Source organism: Plodia interpunctella, chromosome 10 (assembly GCF_027563975.2).
Source record: "Plodia interpunctella isolate USDA-ARS_2022_Savannah chromosome 10, ilPloInte3.2, whole genome shotgun sequence".
Lineage (NCBI taxonomy): Eukaryota > Metazoa > Arthropoda > Insecta > Lepidoptera > Pyralidae > Plodia > Plodia interpunctella.
The window spans coordinates 9979428-9988734 of record NC_071303.1 but is presented as its reverse complement, the minus strand read 5'-3'; the positions used below and the strand labels follow the sequence as shown (position 1 = coordinate 9988734).

General features: G+C 35.2%; 2 long non-coding RNA genes across 2 annotated transcripts; both read right to left on the bottom strand.

Moving 5' to 3' along the window:
- Positions 1-220: 220 nt before the first annotated feature.
- LOC128672965 (uncharacterized) lies at positions 221-4081 on the bottom strand. Its single transcript, XR_008405018.2, has 5 exons — positions 3981-4081; positions 3550-3651; positions 3213-3355; positions 2614-2781; positions 221-532 (listed from the first exon to the last, which is right to left on the bottom strand). It is a non-coding gene; the product is annotated as an uncharacterized LOC128672965 (long non-coding RNA).
- Positions 4082-5344: 1263 nt separating this feature from the next.
- Positions 5345-8962, bottom strand: LOC128672964 (uncharacterized). The gene is made up of 4 exons (XR_008405017.1): positions 8837-8962; positions 7892-8034; positions 7018-7182; positions 5345-5617 (listed from the first exon to the last, which is right to left on the bottom strand). It is a non-coding gene; the product is annotated as an uncharacterized LOC128672964 (long non-coding RNA).
- Positions 8963-9307: the final 345 nt, after the last annotated feature.

Sequence of the window (9307 nt, the reverse complement as noted above, 5' to 3'; positions counted from 1 at the left end):
ATGTTTAGTCGTCCACCACTTGCTTCCGGTGAAGGAAATCATCGTAAGGAAACCTGCACACTGGTCGATTATTAACTTGTGTGTGAAATGGAGAAGGCAATGGCAAACCACTTCATTACTAATGCCGAGAAAATTGTTGTGTGTTTAATTCCACGTAATGACCACGACCCTCAGCCATGAGGAATACGACTATGAAACTGTACTGTATGTATTTCCATGATATTATTATAATTAGTTTTATAGTTACAGATTGAATGTAAATTCAAATACATTTTTTTTTTTTTTGTTAATCATTAGACTAATACTTCCCAATTGTAATAAAAAACTTTACATGTTTACATAATATAGAAAAATGCAACAACGCCAGAGACAAATTTTAGTACAGGACTGTTAAACATTAACGCTCGGTTGCATAAATCCTGTTCGCAAGTGCAAGTTGTTAACGATTGATTCATAGGTTTCTTATTGTATCTACAACCCATGTACTCTGCTTCCATTTTATTGGCGCATCCTCGACGATATGTTGTATATGCTGGAACAGATAATAGGCAACACACGTTAGAAATTATTATTCTTACAATCGAATATGTCATGTATCAAGGCATGTCAGTAAAGGCTTCGCCCGCGTGATTTTCATAGCAAAATTCTCAGTAATTCTATCGCGTACTCTGTAAGACTGGTAAACATATATGATTCAAATTCTCATTTTATTCTCATCTTTAGTTCAATTTTCTGTTTCCCGCTGCGTGTCTCGCCCCGCAAACTTGTTGTGTGCTATGTAATGTAAAATAGTATAAGTAGTTTCCTACATATTGTGCCATCATGTTTTTTGCAATGTATACCGTCCTGTTTCCCACTACGTGTCTCCTTCCCATTTCCCGCTCCCACTCCCGCTTTCTGCAACGCGTGCCGTCCCATTTTCCATGACCTTTTACGTCCCGGTTTTTTATTAAACACAAACGTAAATTAAACATTTTTTGTATTTACTATTACTGTTATTTACTACAAAAAGAAGTGTGTCAATTTTCAGCAAATTTTATCTTGAAAATTGTATTAAGTCCCATACAATCTTTCACAAACACGTATTCATTACTTTGTTGTAAACAACCAAAATCCAAATTTTCAAGTCACTAACTTCAACGGTGTAGAACTTTCTCTTTCATATTTACAGATTTCACCCCATTCACCCCCTTCGGAGTAGAATTTCCAAAACTCCTCTCTTAGTGCTCACCTACACTCACCTACATGCCAAATTTCAGCTTCCCGCCCAGCAGTTTCGGGTGTATGTTGTCTGAGTGTATCTTGTCTGTCAGTCAGTCAGTCACTCAGTAACGGAAGAGTTTTATACTGATATATAGATACATACTGCGCCCATTATATCTATATCAGACTTTAATCGATAAAAACAATTTGTTTATATTCTGTTTACACCTTTTTACAAAATTTTAAAGTAAATCCGCTCCGTGGATTGTTATTTTAATTTTCCTACAGGACCCTCCTCATTTTCCGGGATGAAATATCTGTAAGATGTTAACCCGGGATTCCGAGGAATTTTTGATTCATAATTAGTTTTTCAATTTTCCTACGGGAACCTGACCATTTACCGGGATGAAATGTATCTAAGATGTTAACCCGATATAAGGTACCTACATACCAAATTTCAAGCAAATCGGTCCAGTAGATTTCGAGTGATGCGCGTTCAGACAGACAGACAGACAGGCAAAAAATTCCAAAACTATATTTTCGTCATTTATATCAGTAACTAAATATGTTCCTTGAAGATTTAAAAAATATATCCAATGTACAAATTTGACCTTTCTTCAATTTTATTATATGTATTGGTGATTGATGATGATATTTTCGAATTAAATTTATCGTATGTAACCTATAAAATAGTAAATAAATAATAAGGTATATATATTTGGGCGCGTTCCCATTGCTCCGTCGCGCTCCGTTGCGACGACGCACCACTTTGTAGCTCCGTCGTACACCGTAAGTTCTCACACTGGTTCCACACTGACACGAGTTGACGTAGTATTCTTCTTTCAGAAATAGCTAAATTATTAAATTCATCAATGTTCGGCTTCCACTCAAAGGTCAACTGCACAGACAAGATATCTCTGGGATACTAATGAAAGCATGTGTCGGAAATCTTTCAATAGTTTCTATAAATGAAAGATTTGTAAATGGCTATTAGTTGCTATTTTTGCTATTACATTATTATCCGATAATCTTCCATTCAAATAAAAGAAAACCAGTACTTTGCTCATCTCAGTCGTGGGTAAAGAAATTCGCTGAGAAATATGACCTTTTCGAATTGCTGCGGCGCACACCTGCTTAATATTACTTTTAAGTTTTTTTTTTCTTTATTGTTGTTACTTATGTGTTAATAGGCTTGTGTGCGTTGAGTTGTTCAAATCATTCATTCATTCATTCATTCATTCATTCATTCATTCATTCATTCATTCATTCATTCATTCATTCATTCATTCATTCATTCATTCATTCATTCATTCATTCATTCATTCATTCATTCATTCATTCATTCATTCATTCATTCATTCATTAAATAAAATAAAAAATAAAATGTGATTTTTGTAAGAAAATTCTTACAGGGATGTTCATCAGCGACCTTAAGACATGCATATTCACATTGGACTTTCATTGGGATATAGCTCTTGAACATTCCGCCTTCACAGGTGTCTGGTCTTCTTGCACTCATCTTGGGTAACATGGCCTCGCATTCATAGCAATATTTTATTACTTTTTGGGCAATTGTAGCTGAAATTTCACAAAACGGAATCATTAATTTTGCAAACAAAATAAATATCACAAAACACACCTGCATTTTAACGTCACATCATTCTAAACTAATATAATAAATCAATACCAGCGTCACCTAGTGAGTTTTGATTGCCCTACAATATTAAATAAATAAATAAAATAAATTTAAATATATACGGACAAATCACACAGATTGAGCTAGCCCCAAAGTAAGTTCGAGACTTGTGTTATGGGATACTAACTCAACGGTACTATATTTTATAAGAAATACATATAATATAGAAAAAGATCCGGGCCAATCAGAAAAAGATCATTTTCCATCATGACCCGACCGGGGATCGAACCCGGGACCTCTCGGTATGGGGGCAAGCACTTTACCACTGTGCCATCGAGATCGTAAAAATATTATATGATAGAATATCACTTACACGTACATAATACTGCGAACACCAGGAAAATTATTGTTAAATGCATTGTCGAGCACTTTATTATATCGTGGTCTTCTTTCCCGCTCTTTCTCTACTTGTACGGCTGCTCGAAGAACTTGAGTTCAATATTCCATATCATTGAACTAAAAATATAACTTGATTAATAACAAAATAATAACCTACATAACATTAAAACTCTCCAAAGGGCCTCTGAGTGTTGGATCCTTATACCCACGCAAGCCTAAGTCCTGCCCTTTGAGAGGACAGGATTTAGTGCCGTGAAATTTTTAAAAGGAGAAACATAGTAATAATAATAATAATAATTAGATAGACTTACAATTAATAATTTCATTATGAAATTATAATGTTTTGAGTTCGTCTTTTAAGTTATTTAGCTTCGATTCAGTTTAATTTATCATAACATCTTCTTGGTCGATACCTATCAATATATATCATCACCATTATAAAAAAAATTCAATTTGTGCATGTTTTATACCCCATCCCACTAATATTATGATGGCTTTGTGAGTATGTTTGTTTGTTTTTTCTTCTTCTTAAACGGCTTTATCAATTTCTATGAAATCTGGTATTGAGATAGTTAATAACACATAGGGTACTTTTATCCTTAGAGTACGCGCAATGAGACACAAAGAGTGTTGACTGTCATCACGTCTATGGACGTGAGGTGTCCCGCATAGTTTTAAAAACGCAGCTATTCCTGCAATACACTAATTCTAGTGGCGTGTACAAAGACAGAGTAATCTGTACCGTGTTTCTCATATATTTGTTTATACTATAATTAAGTTAAATATGTACAAAATCACATTAAAAGAATGAAATAATATTAAACACACACTATAAACATGAAAATGACAAAATGACAAATGAGATGTAATCACCACAGTCAAAGTCACAGATTGAAAGGCCCCGCAGGTATAAGATTACGCGCGCGGGGCCTATCAATGGAGTCCCAAGTCAAAATCATGGATTTCATAATTCAAACTCAAATCAATTATCTGAAACCAGACCTTCACAGGCACTTTTTCTCGTCAATTTTTATATGAAATAGTTATTTCTCACAAGCTACAAACTACTGGCATTACGGAACGACCACTGCTGAGAAGAAATGCCGAAAGAAACTCATTTGAACAGTATTGTGTAGTACAATTGTTTCTTACAATGATTTTTTCTAATAATATATAAAAGTATATAATGTACAATACATAGTCAAAAGCAGTGTTAATCCTGTGTGTACACACACGATTAACACAATTAACTTACACAAAAATATATGAGAAACGAGATGACCAGTTCCCTCAGGCAGCACCCGTTCACGAGTTGACGCATGGGTCAGCCATCGCGTAGCTCAACCATAATAGAAGGAACCTCACGACCCGACCCACGAATAAGTACTTCGTTGTACGGAGTACCTAGGTACTAATTCCATGGTCAAAATATTTTCTTCAGAAAAAAGTGATGTTCTAATTGCAGAGGCTACAAACTTGTTCACGTTAGCGAATTCACTATATAGTAACGTGAAATAATTTTATTGCCGAAAAATTGCAACTGACAACGGTATGAAAGGTATCGAGAATGGAATAAGTAACGTTATAAATAACGTCACCAATTAACGTTGTCGTTGTCTCAATTACAAACAAACAAGCGAACATAGGGACAAGTGAAACTAAACAAAAAACTTGTAATAATTATTTACTTATTGTAAGAAGTTTATTATTTACATGCTAGGGTTATAAACTTGTTGAGGTGCTATTAGAAATAAATAAATCGATAAAGATTTGAAGGTGCGGTACCTTCAAATTTTTATCGATTTGTTTATTTCTTAGCGATGAACAAAAATATCTTAAAAAATTAATAGATGAAAGAATTTTAATAGAAATTATATTATTTTATAAAACAATTTGGTTTATAAACAGATTTTGTCCGTCACCATTTTCCATTTTACTACATTGTGTAACGGAAAACTGTAATACTTGTGTCATAATTTGTTAAACCTATTTTGTATTTTTCGCTGGGAAATAAAATACGATGCGTTTGCTAATAACTATACACCAATTTTTAGTTTAGGATAATGAAACACTATTAACAGTCGGTCCGATTTTAAAGACGGTTCGTGTCTATATATTATTTATTTCAACAGAAAAAAAAATATTCTTCCATGGAAATGTAAACTTACATATAAATGTACATAATATAAAAAAATGCAACAACGACTGAGACAAATTTTAGGATAGGTTTAGGGGCGTTAAACGTCAACGCTCGGTTGCATAGGTCTTCGTCGCATGTGCATGTTATTAATAAGTCTTCAGAAAGCTTCCTTTTATATTTGCAAACCATATTGTCTGCTTCCTTTTTAGTGGCGCATCCTCGACGATATACCGTGAATGCTGGAACAGATAATAGCCAACACACGTCAGACATATTTTTCTTCATTCGTATCAATGCGTAAATATAAATTAGCAAAAATATAATTTCGGATAGTTCAGACAGTGTCGAGATATATGTGTTACCAGCCAAACCCGATTTCATTCTTCCTACATGCGATAGGATGAAATTATATAACCTAAGCTAAACTAGTTCGTCCTATACCCGATAGGAGGAACCAGCTTAACCTAGGCCAAACTAGCTTATTCCAATAGAAATACTCTCTGGATAAACTGGCACACGTCTTAACGTTCTAGAATATTTATATTACGTTGAAATTAATATTTTTTTATTAAAACGATAACCGGTAACACAAACAATCACATTCTAACAAATCATAAAGTATCTTTAAGCTAATCTATACTTCTATAGTAATATTATAAAGAGGTTAGCGTTTGTGAGTTTGTATGTTTGAGCCGGGTAATCTCCGTAAATACCGAACCTATTTCTAAAATTCTTTCACCATTAGAAAGGTACATTATCCAAGATTGCTATAGGCTTTATCTCAAAATTCCCACGGGAGCGAAGCCCCGGGCAACATCTAGTACACTTATAATTGCAGAGTATCATTTATATCTTGCACTTGCATCAGTTTGTGAAACGTATTTGTCGCAGATGTATCTCACAAAATCTTTGGCTGACACAACTGAATATTTCATAGCTGCAGTTCTCAATGTTATTTCAGAGCTTAGATTTTTTGAACTAGGCTAAATTAATTAGACTAGGTCATTCCAATTTAAATAAATAAAATAAATATATTGGGACAAATCACACAGATTGAGCTAGCCCCAAAGTAAGTTCGAGACTTGTGTTATGGGATACTAACTCAACGATACTATATTTTATAACAAATACACATATAGATGAAACATCCAAGACCCGGGCCAATCAGAAAAAGATCATTTTCCCTACCCGACCGAGGATCGAACCCGGGACCGCTCGGTTCAGAGGCGAGCACTTTACCACCGCGCCACCGAGGTCGAGTTTATCCTGAGAGTGTATGTACTCGTATTTCTATCAGTATAAACTAGTTCGGCCTAGGATAAAGTAATTTTTCCTACATGCGATAGGACGAACTAGTATAGCCTAGGCTAAACCAGTTTATCCTATCGCAAGTAGAAAAAAAATAGTTTGTCCCAGGCAAAATTAGTTTACCCTGAAATCGGGTTTATCGGTAACACATACACGCTTAGTTTGGACATTAAAGCCTTGTTATTATATTCATGATTTGATTGTGCAGGTTCGGCTTCCGACGAGGGAAACAGTAAAATGCAAAAAGATCTTTCTGACAACAATAAAAGCACGTGTCAGAAATATAATTTTTGCAAGAAACTTATTAAAATGATCATTATATAATTCTCACATGGATGTTCATCAGCCACCTTAAGACATGCATGTTCACAACGGACTTTCCTTGGCATATATTTCTTAAATTGCCCGCCTTCGCACGAATCCGGTCTTTTTACATTAACTTTTGGTAACACGGTCTCACATTCATAGCAATTTGTGGCAATTGTGGTGCTTGTAGCTGAAATTTCCCAAAACAGAATCATTAATTCCGCAAATAAAAAATCATCAAGATCACGAAACACACCTGCATTTTCATGTCACATAAATCATTCCAAACTAATATTATAAAATGCGAAAGTCTGTCTGTTTGTTACGTCACATTTGTTGCGGTGGCTTTAACTACGGGGTTGATTATAATAAAATTTGGAATAAATAATTAAAGATGCGGAAAACAGCTATATTGATTGTTATATATATATATATATATATATATATATACTTTATCATAATAATCTACCTCTGCTTTACTGCTGAATTTTGTGATTGTTATTCGATCTCCGGGGGTTTACCATCATTTCTTAACGCGATCCACTTTACGACCTAAACTGAACTGCATCGCAAATTCGTACCATCGACTTAATGTTTTCTATGAATACGATTCATTTTAGGTTCATAAAGTGATGGTAGGTCTGCTGGCCTCTAAAATTTCTAATGTACAAAATGCGTAGCTTTTCGGAATATCCTCCACTGAGAAGTAACGCCGGAAACTCGTCGTTGTGCACAAGACCTTTGCCGTACTATCCAACTATCTAACTACTTAACCAATCTTCTTGAATTTTTTTTTGTAGTTTGAAGTATGGAAAAGGAGATAGGGTACTTTTTATTCCGGAAAATTCACGTGGGCTAAGCCGCGGGCAACAGCTATTATAAAATAGGAAATCACTTACACGTCCATAATACTGCGAACACCAGGAAAATTATTGTTAAATGCATTGTCGAGCACTTTATTATATCGTGGTCTTCTTTCCCGCTCTTTCTGTACTTGTACGGCTGCTCGAAAAATTTGAGTTCAATTTTTCATATCATTGAACTAAAAATATAAATTGAATCATAACTAAAGACTATAAAAAAAATATATTACTCATAAAAATAATTAAGTTAAAGGTAGTTTGAAGGTAGCGGCTAGTAGAGATTGACTCGGGTTGACTTACAATCACTTCAGCTCTTTGAAGGTATACAGAGAGGAGGGAGACTAAAAGAAGAAGATTAACTGGTGAGGTTAGGGACGATATGTCACGTCTTATGTAGACCGGCAAATTGCTTTAAGGTCCTGGCGGAATGGGTAAACCCAAGAAGTGCTGGCTTGATGTCGTCAAGGATGATATGCGTGCCAATGGTCTGACAACTAGGGATGCCAACGACCGTGCGAAGTGGAGACGAAAAAGTAGGAATGGCGGACCCTGGGCTTCGACTAGGAACCGCATCTAGTACAACTGAACTGTGCACCATTGTGCAGATTTCCTCACGATATCCTCCTTCATCAGAACCAAGTGGTGGTATACGACAACTACTATACATGAATCAGATTGGTATAACAGACACATGTGACACGAGTAAGATTCGAACCTGAGATCACAGGCGGACGGTTTTAACCACTCGGCCACCTCCGTTTCAAGAAGAACTATGGTTTGAAGGACTATGGCGTATAACTATTGTCTTAACGGGATGAATTGTGATATTCGCAAACAAAAGTAGTGTACTTGTATTGGTCACCCTGTCCCATAAAACCTGGTTGGAACGTGAGAGATTCCTTTATTGTTCTAATACCGGAGCGTTAAGTCTACCGTGGTTTTCATATAAGTTTTATATAAAAATAATGAATAGAAACGTACATATAATATCATTTCACTTTTTGTTTCCACGGGCTTATTATTTAACCACACTGAATCACGGAATTTTATTATAATATATATATAAAGACCTTGATATAAACATAAAAATGACAGATATATTTTTCCATAATGATAGAAAATTAGTTTTTATTTTCATGGTCAAATTGACAGGTTGCTTTTTTCCATATCTTACTAGGTATAGAGGACAATAACAGAGGACAATTCTCCTGCCGAGCATGCAGGTTGAACTGATGGTAAGCAAACATCACAGTCCATGGACGCCAGCATCCAAATAAGAGTCAATTTTGAACGAAGCAATTGTAGTATCTGAAAGGCGTTATGTGAATGCCGGAAGATGCAAATAGCCGTAACATCTGATAGGAAACAACAGGATTTCCAAAAAGGATTGAAGTCAGGCAGGCCGCCTTTTGGAATCTGCAGATTGGAGCACAATTCAGTGCACTGCTGTGT